At 40.4% G+C, this 21,305-nt stretch overlaps 1 long non-coding RNA gene across 1 annotated transcript in view; it reads left to right on the forward strand.

Moving 5' to 3' along the window:
* The window catches only part of LOC132534712 (uncharacterized), a 390,836-nt gene extending 381,862 nt beyond the window's left edge, over positions 1 to 8,974 (forward strand). Inside the window, exon 3 of the long non-coding RNA XR_009546424.1 lies at positions 8,655 to 8,974. This is a non-coding gene — a long non-coding RNA (uncharacterized LOC132534712). The remainder of the gene's footprint in view (positions 1 to 8,654) is intronic.
* Positions 8,975 to 21,305: the final 12,331 nt, after the last annotated feature.

The raw sequence follows: 21,305 nt of genomic DNA on the forward strand, positions 1-21,305 counted from the left end.
CAATTTCTCTCTCTCTCTCTCTCTCTCTCAGTAATAAAGGATGTGATGCACCGAGTTTTGCTATTTCTCTGATTGAATCCCCTGGTATTCATTCATTTGCATTAATAAACATTAATAAATCAAGGCCTATTCAGAAACTCTCAGGATTCAAAGTGGAGAGCATAGGTTAAAAGGGGACTGGAGACCCAGAGCCCACAGAGAAGGAGAAGGCCTTTCGGTTTTTGGCTGTTATGTGCTCACTGCTATTTGACAGCATCAGTCTTCTAAGTCAGCATTTCTTCTATAAAGATAAATTAATTGGGGCCAGGCGGTAGCACAGCGGGTTAAGCGCACATGGTGCTAAGCACAAGGACCAGCACAAGCCCCCGGCTCCTCACCTGCAGGGGAGTCGCTTCACAGGTGGTGAGGCAGGTCTGCAGGTTTCTATCTTTCTCTCCCCATCTCTGTCTTCCCCTCCCCATTGTCTTCCCCTCCTCTCTAGATTTCTCTCTGTCCTATGCAATGACAGTACAAACAACAAAATGGAGAAAATGTCCACCAGGAGCAGTAGATTCATAGTGCAGACACCAAGCCCCAGTGATAACCCTGGAGGCAAATTAATTAATTAACTAATCATAACAGTAAAAGAAAAGTTGAACTTGCCACTTTTTTTTTTTTTTTTTTGCAGTGGCTTTCCTTTCCTGGAATAGTCTTACTCCAGTTTTAGCCTCATGATTCATTCTCTTTTTTTTTTTAACTTAAAAAATTTTGTACTATATTTATTTGGTAGAGACAGCCATAACTTGAAAGGAAGGGGGGTAATATAGACGGAACGAGACAAAGAAACACCTGCAGCACTACTTCACCAGTTGCAAAGCTTTTCTCAAGTAGGTTTAGCCTGGGGGCTTGAACCTGGGGCCTTGTGCATGGTAGCATGTGAGCTCAACTAGGTGGGCCACTACCTGGCCCATTCATTCTCTAAGTTTGTTCAAATGTGACTTTGAACATATATCACAGTAGCACATATGATGTTCTCTCTATTTAAAGTTTATTTTGTGCACACACCACACCGTGCCGTGCAAGGATCCCAGACGAGCCCCCAGCCTCCCACCTGCAGGGGGAGTCGCTTCAAGTGTCGAAGCAGATCTGCAGGTGTCTATCTTTCTCTCCCCCCCTCTCTGTCTACCCCTCCTCTCTCAATTTCTCTCTGTCCTATCCAATAAGTCAGAAAAAATAACCACCAGAAACAGTGGGTTCATAATGCAGTCACCAAACCCCAGCAGTAACCTTGGAGAAAAACGAATTCATTTTCTGTGCTTGTAATATAGCAAAGCAATGGGAGAAAGAACACTGACCCTTAGAAATAGAGTCAGGTTGGAGAGATAGCATAATGGTATAGAGTCAGGGTGGAGAGATAGCATAATGGTTATGCAAAAGACTTTTTTGCCTGAAGCTCTGAGTTCCCAGGTTCAGCCAAAAGCCAGAACTGAGCAGTGCTCTCTGCTCTGTATCTCTCTCTTATAAGAATAAAATTTAAAAAATTTTAAGAAATAAAGTCTATACAAATATAAATAAGAAACCTTTTCTTTAGAAGATAGCAAATATTATGGAGATAAAGACAGTCATGACCAAGCCTTGACAACATTGTCTTTGTCAAAAATCTTCATTTGACCAAAATGCCCCTCTAGTTCCTTTTTCAGGCTGCTCAAAAAACTGTAACCCAGATTTCCAAACTGATTACTGACCTCTTACATGGAATTGTACTGCATATATGTGGTGTTTTATTTATGTGTCACACAATACAAAGACTATCGCAGTGCATGTAAAGTTGGATGTATCTTGGCACAATGTTACATTGTTAAGCTTCTGTCTGCCACTGTATTTTACTTGTTCCATGGAGTGTGTTTCTTTGTGCCTGCATTCCACATGTAGACATCCATTCTAGTGGTGACAGTTTGAGTCATGTTGCGTTTTTGTTTTTATGAATGGTGCTTGCAGTCATTTTTTTTTTTTTTTTGCTTAAGATGGTTCATATGTGTCCTCTCTTCACAAAATCTCAACACTTTATTGGTTACTATTTTAGAACACAAAATTTAAAATTACTATCAGATCTGAGCCATTCGGCAAAAAAAAAAAAAAAAGAATAAATAAATAAGTAAAAGGTAGTGGCCACATATGTATCAGTGAGTTGTTGGACATCTGAGTCAACTCTCTCTCTCTCTCTCTCTTAATTTTTAAATTATGGGGAGTCAGGTGGTAGCACAGTGGGTTAAGCGCACGTGGTGCAAAGCGCAGGACCTGCGTAAGGATCCCAGTTTGAGCTCCCGGCTCCCCACCTGCAGGGGAGGCTCTTAACAGGCGGTGAAACAGATATGCAGGTATCTTTCTCTTCTCCTCTCTGTCTTCCCCTCCTCTCTCCCTTTCTCTCTGTCTTATCCAACAACAACAACAACAACAACAACAATAGCTACAACAATAAAACAACAAGGGCAAAAAAAAGGGAATGAATAAATAAATATTACAAATTTTTAATTTTATTTATTTATTTATTTATTAAATAGAAAGGGCCAGAAATCAAGAGGGAAGGGAGAGAAAGGAAGAGAAACACCTGCAACACTATTACACCACTTGCAAAGCTTTCCCCTGGCAGTTGGGGACCAGGGGCTTGAACCCAGGTCCTTGTGCACTATAACATGTGTGCTCAGTCAGGTGCACTATGACCTGCCCCATCTCTTTTTCTTTTAATAGGATAGGATAGTATAGAGAGAGAACTTGACGTGGGAAGGAAGATAAGGAGAGGGAGAGGGGGAGAGAGACCCTTGACCTGTAGCTAGCCACCATCATTCATGAAGCGCCCCCCTTGCAGGTAGAGTCTGAGGGCCTGAACCCTGGCCCTTGCACACGGGAATGTGTGTGCTCAGTCAGCTGCACCTCCACCCTCTGGACACCTGAGATTCATGAGTGTGTCTGATCCCAATGGGCTTATTCTGGAGTTTCTACAAAGTTGTTGAAGATGTTCTGTTAATGGTGCTTTATCTTCTCCAAACCTCTATTCCAACCCCAGTATCTTTCTTCTCCGAGTCGAGTCTGCACTAACCCCCGCCCCACCTCCACTTCTTTCTTTGCATTAGAGTGACCAGACACTGCTCGGAGGCTGAAAGGCGAAGTACTGGTGAAATCTTTGCCCCCCACTGGACTAGATGGATAGAAGCAGGACTGTAGCTAAAATGTATTTGGAAATTAGAAGTTAACTGCACCCCCCCCACTAAAATAATATAAAGCATCTTTTGCTAGATACTGTTAGTACTCTATACCAGCGATATTATTTCTTGAGAAAATGTATTCTGAATCCCAAATCACCTCTTTATAAATGACCTTTTGAAACGTAACCTGTTTACAAGCTAGGGACTCTGGGTAATGCATCCCAGGGCTAAGTGCAAATAGTCTTTCATTATCTGTTGTTAAGGATCATCTGCTTCACTGCTTCTCTTCATTAGCACAGATAATAGAGACCTAACTGAACAACTGCATTCAAGCTATCCCTTACTTTTGTTCTGCAACAAACAAGTTTCTTTGGGTCCGTAACATCATTCCCAGCCTGGTATCTTTACTCCCTGTTTTTGAATAGAAAAGGCATCTCCCTAGCCCAGAAAGTATACAGTTTAATGCATGAGAGTCTTCCTTCCGGTCATCCTGGCAGAGATGTTAGGAATTTAAGGACACTGTGCTCCAAATACATGCAGGCTGGCTTATTATTGCATTCTGAATAATCCAGAACCTGGGCTATGGTCAATGGCAAAATCGGCACAGCATTTTGCACTTTTGTGTAAACACCTTTTTACATGGTGACTTAGAAATTCCCGTTGAGAGGCAGAGTTTGTCTCTCCACCCTTTGAATCTGGGTGACTTTGGCCAGTACATACCTAGCATAACACAGGAAGAGGCCTATATGTGGATAGCTGTTCTCTCTTGTGACATTTGGGAAAATCTGTGAGCACCACTGTGTGAATAATCCTAGACAGACCTCACCCATGATGAGTGAGAGACCCCCCCCCCCACCTGTAGTATCCCTGCTGACAGCCTCCTACCACCAGATGATGCAGGACTGCAAATGTCAGAGCGAGCCCAGCCAACACTTGGCAAAGAACAGAGCCATCAGACTTGAGCTCAAACCAAATTGCTTAACTCTAGAACTGAAAGCAATGGATAGTCGTCACATCAAACCACTAACCTTTGCAACAGTTGGTTACAATGGTCACAAAAGCACAAAATAATGGTTGTGTGAGCTAAAGTCAAATGATGGCCTTGGGCTGTTTGAAGACATCTATCCCTTATTTTGCTTGTCCTGTTATGTATGAAGATGGTGTTCATCTAAACCCTTAAGCAAAATGAATAAAGGAATGAACCAAGGTGTGTTGTGCTCATAACTGTGGGGGTCCTTTTTTATTTTAATCTTTTATAGGGAGGCAGGGAGAGAAAGAAAACACTTTAAGCTCCCTTTAATGTGGTGGGGCTGGACTCGAACCTGGGTTAGTACACGTGGCGAGCAATACACTATCCAAGTGAGCTGTTTTGCCAGCCCTAATAATTTTCTTTTCATGAACTATTATGATATCATGACACTTAACAGAGTGTAGAGATGGAACCACTAACCACTCCCACCTCCCATATCATTTATAGTCAAGGAACGCCATAGACTACTGATGAGGAGTGGTTCTGAGGCTATCAACATTAAAGTTTAATTGATTTCATGGATGCTGCCTTAGAGTCATGCGTGTGTGCGTGCATGTGTGTGTGCAACTATATCTGTCTTTTCATAGCCTTCATAGACATCTTAAGACAAAAAAAAATGACATTAACACTCTAGAAAAAGATGCTAGCCAGGAAAAATACATCAACCACCTCTGACAGAAAACTAAGAGGAGAACTATCTAATATGATGTTCATAGTATAAAGTAAGCAAGTTCTTTCCACTGGGGTCAGCAGAATCTGAGATTGAGTCCTTCCCAGATGTGCTTATTTGTTCATATCTACTGTTTGACCTGCCAGGAGGTATACCAAGTCAGTGCACAGATTTTAGACTTCACTTTTAATGCCTGTGAAAACCAGTATTGCTCTGTTATTAGAATGGAACTCAAATGTATTTCTCTAGCACGTCTCTTGGCTTCATGATACTCATGTGACTATGTGGCATATTTATAAGATTCAGAAAAGATACAGTTACTATGGTAATGCATCTCTAGCAGGAATTGTGACTAGCAAGAACGGCACAAGAAATAAATGAGGCAACTTCATAAGATGTGAGGGAAGGGAGTGGAGTCAAGATATTGACTTGGAGACAACAGATGGTGTGAACTCCAAAAAGAAGCAGCTTACAACCTGGGATTCTCTGGAGAGGCCACCAGGTTCCAGATGCTAACATGATGCCAACCGGACTTCCCTGAGCAGATGACTCCATCAATGTGTCCTGAAGTCCCGCTTCCCCAGATCCCCACCCTTCTAGGGAGAGAGAGAGAGAGAGAGAGAGAGAGAGAGAGAGAGAGAGAGAGAGACAGACAGGTTGGGAGTATGGATCAACCTACCAATACCCATGTTCAGCGGGGAAGCAATTACAGAAGCCAGACCTTCCACCTTCTGCATCCCACAATGACCCTGGGTCCATACTCCCAGAGGGTTAAAGAATAGGAAAGCTATCAGGGGAGGTGATGGGATATGGAGTTCTGGTGGTGGGAATTATGTGGGGAAGAGTTGTTCCCCTCTTATCCTATGTTTTTTGTCAGTGTTTCCTTTTTATAAATAAAAAATTAAAATAAAAAGATGTGAGGGAATGTTGGAGTCATTTTCAGACATCTTGGAGGTAAAAATCACTGTATATAATTGAAGTGGATTTTTTAATATTTATTCCCTTTTGATACCCCTGTTGTTTTATTGTTGTAGTTATTATTGTTGTTGTTATTGATGTCATTGCTGTTGGATGGGACAGAGAGAAATGGAGAGAGGAGGGGAAGACAGAGAGGGACAGAGAAAGATAGACACCTGCAGACCTGCTTCACCGCTTGTGAAGCGACTCCCCTGCAGGTGGGGAGATGGGGCTCAAACCAGGATCCTTACACTGGTCCTTGTGCTTTGCACCACCTGCGCTTAAACTGCTGCGCTACCGCCCAATTCCCTAATTCTTTCTGTGTAATTTCAGATAAAATTCTTTAAGAGCAGTCACTTTCTCGCCACTTTCTTCCCAAGGAATCTTGGTAGAGGATGAAGAATTCAACCTACACCACTTCAGTAATAAGCAAGCACATTATATTTTCACTAACACGGTACACATTTTTGTAGCATCTGGACTGATAATTATTATAAATATCTATTATTAGTTATTTTATTGTCTTTAGTTATTAGATAGAGAAATCCAGAGGTAAGTGGGTGATAGGGACAGAGACGTTGAGACACCTGCAACACTGCTTCACCATGCCCAAAGCTTTCCCCTTGCAAGTCAGGACCAGGGGCTCGAGCCTGGGTCCTTGCACATTATAACGTGCGCTCAACCAGGTGTGCCACCACCCTGCCCTCCTATGATTTATTTTCAAGAACATGTATTTATGATAAATTTTAGGCTGTATTTGATTTAATCACAAGAATCTGAAATGGTTTTGTTACAGTTTGTACTATAACTGTGTGTATTATGGCATCTTAACTAAATATATTCTATAAGGAGACTAAAAGGCAGCAGAAATCTAGATCTATTATATATTAATATAGAGATATGTATATTCATATATATATATATATATATATATATATATACAGAGAGAGAGAGAAAGGAGACAGAGAAATGGTGGAGAAGGGTTCATATATATACATATATACATATATACGTATATATATATATATATATATATATAGAGAGAGAGAGAGAGAGAGAGAGAGAGAAAGGGAGGGAGGGAGGGAGGGAGGGAGGGAGGGAAAAATGGTGGAGAAGGGCAAGGGGGAGAGACAGAAAGAGAGAGGGAGGGAGAAAAGAGAAAGAGTGAGGGAGTGCGAGAGAGAGGAGCCTGAATAAGTGTCTCCTGTCAATATTCTTCATGACTGGGAAGACTGTGAGAACCAGGTTGAGCGTGGTGAGGCTTTTTCCATTGAAAAATGGGGAACTGAGGAAACGAATCTCCCTGTCAGACTCTCTTGCTGAGGTTGAGCTTGGGAGAGGTATGGACCTCAGTTTTTTGCCTCCCTGTCAGCTTACTCCCTGTCTCCAGAGACCCTGCGTTTTTCTGCCCCGAGGGGCTTGGCATTCCTTAAAACATTAAGGCAGCTCCCCTGGCTCACCCTGCATTCCTTGATACAATGGCCCGCTCTGCTCTCTTATTGTCTACATATCAATGTTCTGCTAGAGAGTATCCACTGGAGGAGAGGCACCCCCACACCAGCCCACCACTTCACCATTCAAGAAATTCTCCTCTGCAGGTGGGGCTGGGCTTAAACCCTGCTCTTGGCACATGGTAACATGTGGCGTGCCCTTCTGCCAGGTGCACAAGCATCTGCCCCCAGAAGACAATATTCTGAATTAAATTATTTTCCTTCTCCATAGGAGTCATAGTCCAGGGAAATATAATAACGGCCACCATCCCCCCACCCCAGATCATTATTAAAACATGAGTATGTAAAATGTTGAACAAATTTCCATTCAAGAGGCAAATGAGGAGATGAAATAAGATTCTTTTTTTTATGGATTTAGTCAACATACCACTTCATTCTAAAGCAGTCTGTCCCTGCACAATTGCTTTTGATTTTTTGATCATTGTCCCTTTTAAATATTTACTTATTAGACAGAGACAGAGAGGAACTGATAAGGGATGCGGAGGTAGAGAGGGCAAGAGACAGAGGCAGCCCTGCTTCACCACCTGTGAAGCTTTCTCCCTGCAGGTGGGGACCAGGGGCTTGAACCGGGTCCTTGTGCAGTGTAATGTGTGTGCTTAACCACATGCAGCACTGCCTGGCCCCTTTTTGATTATTCTCAAAGTGCCCTGAGAAGTCTATATTCAGGAGCAATTAACACAGCAACAGTACCCTCTATCCCCATGTCTCACAAAGTCTATCAAAGGTGGAAAACACAAGCCCAGCTAACACTGTATTCCCATGCAATACTCTGAAGACTACTCGGTGTCACTGGTCATCTCCATCAGGAGATGGGCCTCTACAGGACTTTGCCCTCAATGTAGAATAACAATGGCAGAAACCACCCCACTCTCAGAAGGGAGGCTGTGTCAGCATACTCTGCCACTCGAGGAAGACCGGTCCTAAAAATGAGTCTAGAATGTTCCTAGCTATGAACATGGCTTGCGAGCTCAGACTAACAGGGATGCAGAGATTACACAGGTTTCTGTGCTAAATATGAATAAACATGGGGCCCTAGGACATCTATTTGGATGCTACTCTCTGCCTTGATTCTAGTCCTAGTCTCAATTCTGATACCATCTTCCCAGTCTACTTTTAGCATACCTTCATGTTAGGTATGAGGCTCAGGCAAAAATTAATAAAGCCATGGCCCCCTTGGAACAAACCTAAAGTAGACTTTCTAGCTTCTTCCCACCGAAGACCCTTTGTTCCATCTGCTCTATTCTTACCTTTAGTTTCCTGTTTATTAAACATTTTGTCCTGCTTTATATCTTATTGCTTTTCAGCCACTAAGGTGAAGATGCTACCATGACACCATCCTGACTTTCCTGGGCAGATGACCTCACCAATGTGTCCTGGACCCCTACCTCTCCTATCCCACTTGGGAAAGACAGAAACAGTCTGGAGGGACAGATTGACCTAGCACTGTCCATGTCCAACAGAGAAGCAATTATAGAAGTCAGACCTTCCACCTTCTGTATTCCATAAAGATCTTTGGTCCATACTTCCAAAAAGATAAAGAATAGGGAAGCTTCCAGTGGAAGGGGATAGGATACAGAATTCTGGTGGTGGGAACTGTGTGACATTGTTCCCTCCTTATCCTACAATCTTGTCAATCATTATTAAATCACTATTAAAAAGCATTTTTGATTGTCTAGAACGTTATTTTCAATTCAATAATAAAAATACATTCACAATGGTACAGCACTCTTTTATCAGATCTTCCAGCTTGCTTATCTTACTCTCCTCTCCCCATCACTTCTTTCCTACAAGGAAGCTGAGGGCGCGGAAGAATATCACTTTTTTGAAAAGTACAGTGAGAACTAGAACTTATCACTCCCAATCTCTCTACCCTGGTTTTCAACTTCTAGTTTCTAAACTTTATTCTTTTTTTTTTTTTTACTTTTTAAAAAAATATTTATTTGTTCCCTTTTGTTGCCCTTGTTTTACTGTTGTGGTTATTATTGTTGTTGTTGGATAGGACAGAGAGAAATGGAGAGAGGAGGGGAAGACAGAGAGAGGGAGAGAAAGATAGACACCTTCAGACCTGCTTCACCGCTTGTGAAGCAACTCCCCTGCAGGTGGGGAGCTGGGGCTCAAACCAGTCCTTGAGCTTTGTGCCACCTGTGCTTAACCTGCTGCGCTACTGCGCGACTCCCTCAACTTCTAGTTTCATGACAAGGAAAACATTACATGGCATTCTGGTCTTGTTTCATGTTGTATGCTTTACATTGGGTTGTTCTAACTCTCTCCCTGCCAAGAAAATTGGTTCAGTCCTGCTAGTTTCCGGGCCCGCTTGTGCACGCCCCAAGGAACCCCAAGAGAGTTCCAGAGTTCGAGAGTGCTTGGCGCCGCCGCGGTGGAAAGAGGCAGCAGAGTTCTGTTTGGTGATTAGTTTGTCTTAGTTTATAAATCTTTGTTCCTGAATAAAGAAATACAGCTTCCCTGCCTAGCCGTATGTCTCTGGTTGTCTCTGTTACCCGCCCGTGAAGCTAGCCTGGCCAGCTGGAGCCTCCGAATTTTAACAACAGTTTCACTTTTGCTCTTCACAAGTGTTACATATTAAGATTTTTATATGAAACTATATGTTACTGGATTACAATATGTTAATGATTAGAGAAGATCTTTTCACATTAGCTATCTGACATGAGGTTATTACTAAATATATAAAGAATTCATAAAACTCAACAAGTGAAAACACACACACACTAAGCTAACTCAAAGATGGGCAGATCTGAATAGACATTTTTCTATAGAAGACATACAGGTTACCAGTAGGCAAATAAAAATATGTTCATCATCTCCATTATGTCTTATTATACATTAAATGCAGATAAAAATGATAGATCGCTTCATTCCTGTGAGAATAGTTATTATCTGGAAGGAAATTATTACTTGTTGTGGAGGATTTGGGAGTTATCCTCTGTGAAATGTGAATTGGAACAGCCATTTTGGAAAGCATGATGAAGACTTTTTCTTTCATTGGAAATAGAAATTCCCTATGTTCTAACTATTTCACTCCTGAGTATTTATGTCCAAAACTCCAAACAGTGATTTGAAGGTCACATGCATCCCTATTATTTTTTGCCTCCAGGGTTATTGCTGGGGCTCGGTGCCTACACAACATATCCACTGGTCCTGGAGGCCATTTTCCCCATTTTGTCCTTGTTGTTGTTGTTCTTGTTGCCGTTGCTGTTGTTCTTGGATAGGACAGAGAGAAATGGAGAGAGGAGGGGAGATAGAGAGGGAGACAAAGACCTGACGACCTGCTTTATCACCTGTGAAGCGACCCTCCCCCCCTCCTGCAGGTGGGGAGCCCAGGGGATCGAACCAGGGTCCTTGCTCTGGTCCTTGCACTTTGCACCATGTGTGCTTACCCCACTGCTACCTCCTGGCCCCCTTTTTAAACTTTTTTAAATCTTTATTTATTGGATAGAGACAGCGATAAATTGAGGGGAAGGGGGAGATAGAGAGGGAGACAGAAAGACACCCGCAACCCTGCTTTATCACTTGTAATATTTCCTCCCTGCAGGTGGGGACCAGGGGCTTGAATCCAGGCCCCTGCACACGTAACATGTGCGCTTAACCAGGGGTGCCACCACTCCCACCCTCCCCATTACAGCATTACTTATAATAGCCAGGAGTTGGAAACAATCTATCCATTGCCAGATGAACAGGTAAAGAAGTGGTATACAATGGGATCCTAGTCCGTTATTTAAAAAAGATGAACATTTGTCATTTGCAACACGAATGGACTTACAGGACATTGTACTTAGTGAAACAGGCCCAATGAAGAAAGACAAACACCCTATGATTTTACTCATGGGTACTATAGAAAAAAAAAACAAATGGATTAACTTGATGACACAAATATAAAACAATGAGCTACAATATTAGTTATAATCACCTAAAGTGAAATGAGTAGGTGATGATGAAAGGGAACTGTTAATTAAAATGGAGTTTCTAGTGATGAACTTAATATAGTCTATAGTTAATTTTAATGATGTATAACTTAGACATAGAATGCAATACAATACAATATTACTTCAGTATAAATAAACAGTAAAAAAACAGTAATGTAGCTCAGACTAAAGCAAATATCTATATGACAGGATTTATTTTTTATGAGTTGAGTAGTAATCCCTTGTGTTTATACCACACCTTCTTTATCCATTCATCTGTTGATTTACCCTTAGGTTGTTTTCAAATCTTGTTATAGCAAGCATAGAATAGCATATATATGTTTTCAAATTTATGGATAGAGGTCTGCCCCTGAATTTTTTTTTTTTTGCTTCCAGGGTTATTGTTGGAGTTCAGTGCCTGCACTAGGAATCCCCTGATCCTGGAGGTCATTTTTTCCCTTTTGTTGCCCTTGTTGTTTATCATTGTTATTGTTACTGCTCTCATTATTCTTGGATAGGACAGAGAGAAATCGAGAAAGGAGGGGAAGACAGAGAGGTGGAAAGAAGGACAGAGAAAATCTGAGAGAGGAGGGGAAGAATGAGAGGGAAAGAGAGAGACACCTGCAGACCTGCTTCACCACTTGTGAAGTGACACCCCTGCAGGTGAAAGCCGAGGGCTCCAACCGGGATCCTTATGCCGATCCTTGCGCTTTATGCCACCTGCACTTAACCTGCTGTGCTTCCACCCAGGCCACCACCCTGAAACTTATACATTGTTATAAAGACCAATGTTGACACAGAAATAAATCCATATATGAAGAACTTACTCATGCACTCACTGTGCTTTACTCCATATGCACTTTTAACTACAATGTTTCACTAGAATTTTAGGGACGAGTTGAAACTGCACAGTTTAAAAATCTTTTAAATAAATTGAGATTTGGGTGGACTGGGGACACAGCATAATGTTTCTGCAAAAGACTGTCATACCTGAGGCTCTGAGGCCCCAGGTTCAATCCTCAGCACCATCACAAGCCAGAGTTGAACAGTGCTGAGTATGCATATGTATATATCTTTCATTTAAAGCACATTGCATATGTGTAAATATATATATATAAAACCTCTAATGTAAAATAAATAAAATTATTTAAAAGAGAACTTGAGAATTGGGTAACATAACACTTCAGTTTTTGATTCCAAATGCAAATGTTTCCATCAATTGATAATTTCCGGTGTGTTTACACAGCCTCAGTGTCTGTTAGCACATAAAGTTCTTACTAGAGTAGAATTATTATGTATATCTCCAACAAATGTTTGAGGTAGGAACAATGTAATCAGATGTTCATCTGGCTCAGTACACTTCCGAGATAGCCACTGACCCTTTTCCCTTCAGAGACTCTGGTTACTATTTCTCTCTCTGGTCTCTGGTCTCTCCCCCAAAAATAAGGCCGGCAGGCTGGTTTGCTTTGCATCTCTTTGACATCCAGGAGACAGAAATCCAACCGTCTATGTACTGTGTGTGGTCTGGCCATGTGAGCCCAACTGCCAGCTCTAGCTGCTCATGTATGATGCTGTTAACAAGTCAACACCTCCCTTGGCCATCCCTTGTGTATACTCTGCTGTGTCAAACAGTTGCATATGTTTTCACAAGAGGCTGAATGCAAAGAAGCAAGCGTTTACCATATGTGACTGTGTACCATATGGAACTCTGTCCCTTTCGCCATTTCTTTTCCCCCAAAAGATGAAGACATGAGAGACCTTTCACTCACACATCTGTTTTTAATGTAAGATGGACCACAGATGAAGTCTAGGCGAGCCACCATTTTAACCACCACCAGGGCTTTGGGAGTTGGGTCGACGGGTGGGGGCGAGGACCTTGATGAGATAGTAATAAGTTGTCAAAACCAGTTTCAACAGCTAGGTCCTTATTCTACCACTCACTATTCACACTGCTCTTATCTTCATCTTAATGAGGTGCCAGGTTTCAGCAATCAGATCTGCATCCCTTTTACACTGTGAAATTCTAAGGAGATGATAAACTAAGAAAGCAAACTCCTCTAACTCTCAGAATATTTTTGTTGTTGCTCCTAAAATCTGGCTTCTGGTGATCATTTAGTGTAACTGATTCCTGAGTCATGGTTGTGCTAATGAGCAAACTTCTTCCCCAAGTATCTATACCCTTGTGCTGGAGTAGGAAAAGAAAAAAAAAAGAAAGAAAAACTAGTATAGCCACAGGCCCTTTGGAATATAACTAAAATATGCCTACTAGCTATCTACAAAATGGAGGACACCCCAACTCTTCATCTGCACTATTCCAGCCTTTAGGTTCATAATTAGTTAATGATTTGTTTGGCTTTATATGTTAACTCTCTTTTCAGCCACCAGGTTCCAGATGCTAGCAGGATGCCAACCAGACTTCCCTGGACAGACAACCCCACCAATGTATCCTGGACCTCCAATTCCCCAGAGTCCTGCACCACTAGGGAAAGAGAGAGGCAGGATAGGAGTATGGATAGACCTGTCAACATCCATGTTCAGTGGGGAAGCAATTACAGAAGCCAGACCTTCCACCTTCTGCATGCCACAATGACCTTGGGTCCATACTCCCAGAGGGATAAAGAGTAGGAAAGCTATCAGGGGAGGTGATGGGATATGGAGTTCCGGTGGTGGGAATTGTGTGGAGTTGTACCCCTCTTATCCTGTAGTTTTGTCATTTTTTTAATTTAAAATTTTTTATTTAAGAAAGGATTAATGAACAAAAACATAAGGTAGGAGGGGTACAACTCCACACAATTCCCACCACAATTGATGTGTTGCTGTATCCGGTTGGTCAAGATCTTGTTTAATATTTTTGCATCTATGTTCATCAGAGATACTGGTCTGTAGTTTTCCTTTTTTGTTCTGTCCCTATCAGCTTTTGGTATCAGAGTGATGTTGGTTTCATAAAAGGTGGAAGGGAGTATTTCTGTTTCTTCAATCTTATGGAATAGCTTAAGAAGTATGGGTATTAACTGTTTCCTAAAAGTTTTGTAGAATTCGTTTGTGAAGCCATCTGGTCCAGGACTTTTGTTGTTGGGGAGATTCTTAATAACGGTTTCAATTTCTTTGTCTGTGATTGGTGCATTTAGATTTTGTAGTTCTTCTTGGTTCAGTTTTGGAAGTGCATAGGTTTCTAGGAATTGTTCCATTTCTTCCAGATTCTCTAGCTTGGTGGCATATAGTTCTTTAGAGAAGTTTCGCAGGATTTCTGTGGTGTCAGTTGTGATATCTCCTGCATCGTTTACAATTCTATTAATTTGAGTCTTCTCTCTTTTTTGTTTAGTGAGTCTGGCTAGGGGTTTGTCAATTTTGTTTAATCTTTCAAAGAACCAACATTTGGCTTCATTGATCTTTTGTATGGTTCTTTTATTTTCAATGTTGTTTATTTCTGCTCTAACTTTAGTGATTTCTGTCCTTCTGGTTGCCTTAGGGTTCCTTTGTTCCTCTTCCTCTAAGTCCTTGAGGTGTTCAGTAAGGTCGTTCATTTGAGCTTCTTCTTGGTGTTTAATATGTGATTGTATGGCTATAAGTTTCCCTCTCAGTACTGCTTTAGCTGTGTCCCAAATATTTTGATAGGTTGTGTCTTCATTTTCATTTGTTTCCAGGAACATTTGAATTTCCTGTTTGAGTGAGTCTCTGACCCAGTGGTTCTTAGGGAGCATGTTGTTTAGTTTCCAAATTCTGTGTCTTTTAATAATTTTAATTATTTAATAATTTTTATATAATAATAATTATATATAATAATATATAATATAATATAATATAATATAATATAATATAATATAATATAATATAATATAATATAATATAATATATTATTATATATAATATAATATATAATATAATATATTATATTATATATTATATATTATATTATATATAATAATATAATATAATATAATAATAAATAATATATAATATAATAATATATAATAATATATAATATATATAATTATATATATTATATATAATAATTTTATTTAATAATAATTATTTAATAATTTTAATTATTTAATAATTTTAATTCCAAATTCTGTGTCTTTTAATAATCTTTTAATAATTTAATAATGAAAACTAGCTCCAAGTCCTTTGATCCAATGAGAGCTATACTTAAGAAGTCTTTGGATCTGCCCTCAGGGTCGCGGTGGTCCCTGGAGACTCCCAAGAGAAAGCCCCGGAGCTAAAGTGCTCCCTCTGGGTTCTCTGCCGGCCGCCCAACAGCGCTCTGCAACCGGCTGAGGAGCCGCCTTCCCGGGCAGAGGACAATGCCCGGCGCACCCGCCTTGCCCGCCGCCGCCTGGGAAGTCTGGAGCAGCCCGCCCGCTAATCCGTACCACCTTTACTCTAATTCTTAACCCAAATTAAATTATAGTCACTTCTCTGGTGACTATAATTATTGACTGGCCTGCTAAAGGCAGAAAATCCTACCGTTTCCAGATGTGATCAGAGCACATGCTGCTAGCAGCTTCTCAGTCCGCCATCTTCACTCCAGTTACCCAGTTTTGTCATTTTTATACATTCTTCTTCTAGCGTTTGCCCTTCTTCCATAGCCAGTCCACAGCGTCAGGTTGAGCCTGATGTCTGCTTGTTGCTGGCTTTGAAAGTGACTGGGATCCATGTGGATTCAGTTGGCTAGGCAGGATCGTCAGTTTCCCCAATAAATGGGTACTCACGGGATGCACCACAAGAAGGTCGATTTTTATACATAAAATAATAAATAAAAAAGAAGTAAAAAGAAAAGAAAGAAGGATTCTGCAATTCCAGAGTATTGTCTGGCTAACCCAAGAATGCCTGAAGTCCAGGGCAGCCCTCCCTCTCCAGGTGGGTTTGCTAAGGGAGCTGTGACAAGTTCAGAAAAAGACACTTTATTGCTATCTGTCTATTTGCTAATTCCTTACAATCAAAGTTCTGGTAAATGTTGACTGGAAATCAGCTTTTGCTGAGCTAAATGGTGATAAGACTGGATCTCATACAGTTAATGCTACTTACTTTCCTCATATTTGGGAGCTACTCTCTGCCCTAATCCAGCTTTCTAGGTCTTTTCTCAACTCTGACACCATCTCCCCAGACAATACTGTTTGCCCACCTGCAAGTTAGCTGTCAGGCTCAGGCAAAATTTAATAAAGTCATGGGCCCCATGGAACAAACCTAAAATAACCTTCCTAGCTTCTTTCCACCCAAAGACTATTAGTTCCATCTGCTCTGTTCCTACCTTGGGCTCCTGTTTATTAAATGACTTGTCCTGATTTATATCTCACTGCCTTTCAGCCACCAAGATGCTGATGCCACCATGATGTCAGCCTGACTTCCCTATGTAGGCCACCTCACCAGTATGTTCCAGAACCTCATCTCTCCAGAGCCCTACCCCTTTAGGGAAAGACAGAAACAGGCTGGGCGAATGGATCCACCTGCCAATGTCCATGCCCAGCGAAGAAGCAATTACAGAAGCCAGACCCTCCACCTTCTGCACCCCATAAAGAATTTTGGTTCATACTCCCAGAGGGATAAAAGAATAGGGAAGTGAAGCCATGAACCCTCTGGAATATACCTAAAATAGACCTACTAGCTTTTTCCAAAACAGAGACCCCAAATCTTCATCTACAATGTTGTTGCCTTTAAGTTCATGATGACTCAACAATTTGTTCTGCATTATATCTTAATTTTTTTTTCAGCCACCAGATTCCAGATGATACCATGATGCCAAACCAACTTCCTTGGGCAGAGGAACCCACCATGTGTCTTGGAGCCCTGCCTCCCAGACCCCTGACCCACTAGGGAAAGAGAGAGTCAGGCTAGGAGTATGGATCTACCTGCCAACATCCATGTTCAGCAAAGAAGCAATTACAGAAGCCAGACCTTCCACCTTCTGCACCCCACAATGATCCTGGGTCCATACTTCCAGAGAGCCAAAGAATAGGAAAGCTATCAATGGACGGGGTTGGATATGGAGCTCTGGGGGTGGGCATTGTGTGGAAATGTCCCCTTATAGTCTAAGACTATCCCACAGTCTGGTCAATATTTCCATTTTATATATATATATATATATATATATAAAAAGAATAGGGTAGTTTCCAATGGAGGGGATGGGACACAGAACTCTGGTGGTGGGAACTGTATGGAGTTGTACCCCTGTTATCTTACAATCTTGTTAGTATTTATTAAATCACTAATAAAAACTTGAAAAGTTATAGGATCTCAAATACCATTTTTGTAAGCTTGCTATTATTTTAGACAAAAGGGTAGGCAGATATTGATTAGAAGCCAGTATTCTAGAATATGAACATTTATTCCAACTCCAAGGGACACCATTTTCCTTGGAAGAATCAAGACGGAGTATGGATGAAGGAAGCTTACTGAGTATAAGGGTTGGGATAAGAGCCCCCATTCTCATGCTGGTTTTCTGTTTCCTTACATTCATAAAATTTACAAAGAGGGCAGGGGTAGATAGCATAATGGTTATGCAACGAAATTCTCATGCCTGAGGTTCCAAAGTCCCAAGTTCAATTCCCCACACAATCATAAGCCAGAGCGGATCAGTGTTTTGGTAAAATAAAATAATAAAATAATATTCATACAAAATTTGAAACCAATTTTTAATTTGCTTTTCTCTAAAATGGTGTACTTCTACTTTGAACTATAAGGCCAGCTAATATGATTGCACACCTAAGGTTTCTGAATATCTTACTTTTTCCTTGAAGACAGTTTAGTTCATAGACTTGGCTGAGATCAATTTATATCTTGGCTGAGATAAATCCACCTTGTAGTCTTGATTTAGTAGGATATTTGTCCTGATTGCTGTGAAACTGACCAAGTCCACTTGCGTGAACTTTGGAAGGTGCGGTCCTGAGAAGGTACCAGGTATGATATGTGACCCTTTTCCTTCACTGAAGTCAAATTTGCTTCTTGTCCACTTTGCTCTACTGTAGCATCTGTCCCTCATGTCCCCTTATAGTCACAGTCAAGACTTTCAGAAACCCTGAACTTCTTGTAGAGTTTACATTATCTTACTGCTTGATAGCTTTGATCTCCTGCAGATCAAGTATGGACACATAACTTTGTTCTGACTTACGTAAGAAATATCACAGAATATTCCTGGAAATATAAAATATCATGCTAGATGGCATGATTTCCATGTCCATTGGCATCTCAGAAATAAGTGATATCTTATTGTATTGACTTTGTTTTTTCTTAAAAAACTGTAAAATATCCCCTTAGTCTTCCCCAATAAATAATTAAATCTTTCATCAAGCATCTCATTCATCCAACAGCAAAGACGAAAACATTGCTTTATAAATCTCACTTATTGAAGTCTAAGAATAGGGAAATCAATGTTTCAGGGGGAAAAAATGCCTCTATCCAGTGTCTCTTTAATAACCACTGAATAACAAAATCTGCAGGGAAATATTTCCCCTGTTCGCCATAGGATGTACTGAATCGAAGTATTTTCATTAAAGCTAATATGAAATGACAGCCAGTTTAGAAAAGGAGAATGCTTCTTATTTATTTTACTTATTTTTGCCACATAACATGTATTGATAAAGCAATTTAAAGATGTATACATGATATAATACAGTGAAATTGACTTTTCTTTCTCACAACCACGTGTATTTCTTACATCTGCAGCAATAGTCTTTTTGAATGGCTACCTGCAGTTAATTTCAAGTTCTCATTGATCTTTGGTGGCCCAGACAAGTTAAAGTGATGATAAAGCAGACAGCAGGAATTATCAGCATATCAAATAGGATATGAAAACACAGTCACACACAGGCACTCATCTCTGATAATGTACAGTGGCAGACACCAAATTTTAAAAAACGCATTGCATGTATTTTCAGACAAGAAAACGACAATGTGAAAAATTGTGTTTATTTTCCTTTTGTGAGATTTGTCTGTGTAAATACTTAATTTAAGTAACTAACATCATGGGAATGATAAAAAAAAAAATAACCAAAATAATCCTTTATACTTAGAGCTATGAAGATCTAAAATAAAATGGGCTAAACAACAAACTTACAATTACACTGCTGAACATTTTTTTTCCCCCTGAGTCTTCCCAACATTGAAAAGACTTGGGGAGAGGAAATATTCTTATGTATAATTCAATGTGAATCCAAGGTAGCAGTAAATTCTACAGAGAATTTCTGAAAGAGATTTCGGCAGGAAGTAGATGGATCAAACTGGGTCACGTTAGACAGGATAAATATTATGCCTTCTCTTCTGTCACAGAAAATCGGGAAAGCAAAGAGCTACATTGCTGATGTTTTTTGAAAATTGGCCGCTACTTTTAGTTAGAAAGGACTTGGAAGTATTTCACTTTTTTTTTTTTAATATAAGGTTTTGAAATGGGCTCTTTGTCAAGAAATATTTTCTGTGATCATTCTAACTAAATACTAAGAAGAATCAATCTCAAGCCTTAGTCCCTTATCTTTCTTAGAAGTAGACTGGTTTATAGAGCTCTTATTGACGAAGGATGGAGTGACAGTTTATAACTCTTGATGGCTAAATGGAAATAAAAATAAGAGAAGCGGCTGCATGAGAAAAAACAATTTGAAATTGGATAGACTGTCCAAGTAGAAAGGAAAACAGCAACCTTATGTTGTGGCAAGTCAGCAACATGCTAGAAATTAGGAGAGAAAAAAGTAATTTAAGCCAAGAATAAGAGATACTCATCACTTGTTTCAAAGTCAGAAAGTTAGACAAAAAATGCTAACACTTCCTTTTTGAAATACTTGCACTTTTCACACTGCTTTTCACAACTCTCTTTTCTTATACATTGCTTTATGGGGTTTGGGCAGTGTTGCTTCTTGTATTACTGTTTTCTTGGGGGGGGGCAAATATCTCTTTATTAGGGATGAATATGGGATAATCTCACTCATAGAGAGAAATTGAAAAATACTACCATAATACCAACCTGAGCTTCCTGGGTATCACCAATGTGTCCTGGAACCCCACCTCCTCAGAGCCCTAGCCCCCTAGAGAAAGATCAAAACAGTCTGGGGGTATGGATTGACCTGTCAGTGCCCCTGTCCAGACCTCCACCCTTTGCATCCCATAGAGATCTTTGGCCCATACTCCCAGAGGGATAAATAATAGGGAAGCTTCCTCTGGAGGGGATGGGATATGGCACTCTGGTGGTTGGAACTATATGAATTGTTCCCCTATTATCCTACAATCTTGTTGATCATTATTAAATCACTAATAACAATAAAAAAAGAAATTGAAAAGTGAGAAAACATAGCAGAACTTAGACTGGGTCTGGTGTACTGCACCAAAGTAAAAGACTCTGGGGGTTGGGGGTAGGGAGGGTTCAGATCCTGGAACATGATGGCAGAAGAGGACCTACAGGGGGCTGATTTGTTATGTGGAAAACTGAGAGATGTTTCACATGTACCAAGTATTTTACTATTCACTGTAAACCATTAATTCTCCCAATAAAGAAAAAGAAAAAAAGAAAAAAAAAAGAAGTAGTCTGATAGTGGGAAACATAAAAAATCATACCCTTATTATCTTATAATTTTATAATCAATATTAAATTACTAGTAAAAATAAAAAGTAAAGGATAGTCTCTGCACAAGGTAATTCTCAAATGCTATGTACTTTTCATATCTCAGTCTTCCAAGAAACATAATTTTCCCATCATGTTTATCAAATCACGTTTGAATTATATTTACTCCAAACATGACTTAGCTGTAATTATTAGGCATTTGGACCTTTCAGTAATAGGAATCAGTATTATGTACACTGATGTGACCATAATAAACATTTGAAAAATATTTTGGGGGAGTAGGGTGGTAGCACAATGGGTTAAGCACAGGTGGTGCAAAGCACAAGGACCAGAGTAAGGTTCCTGGTTCAATCCCCCAGCTCCCCGTCTGCACTGGAATCGCTTCACAGGTGGTGAAGCAGGTCTGCAGGTGTCTTATCATTTTCTCCTTCTCTCTGTCCTCCCCTCCTCTCTCCACTTCTCTCTGTTCTATCTAACAGCAACGACAACAA

The sequence above is a fragment of the Erinaceus europaeus genome, chromosome 19 (assembly GCF_950295315.1).
Source record: "Erinaceus europaeus chromosome 19, mEriEur2.1, whole genome shotgun sequence".
NCBI lineage: Eukaryota > Metazoa > Chordata > Mammalia > Eulipotyphla > Erinaceidae > Erinaceus > Erinaceus europaeus.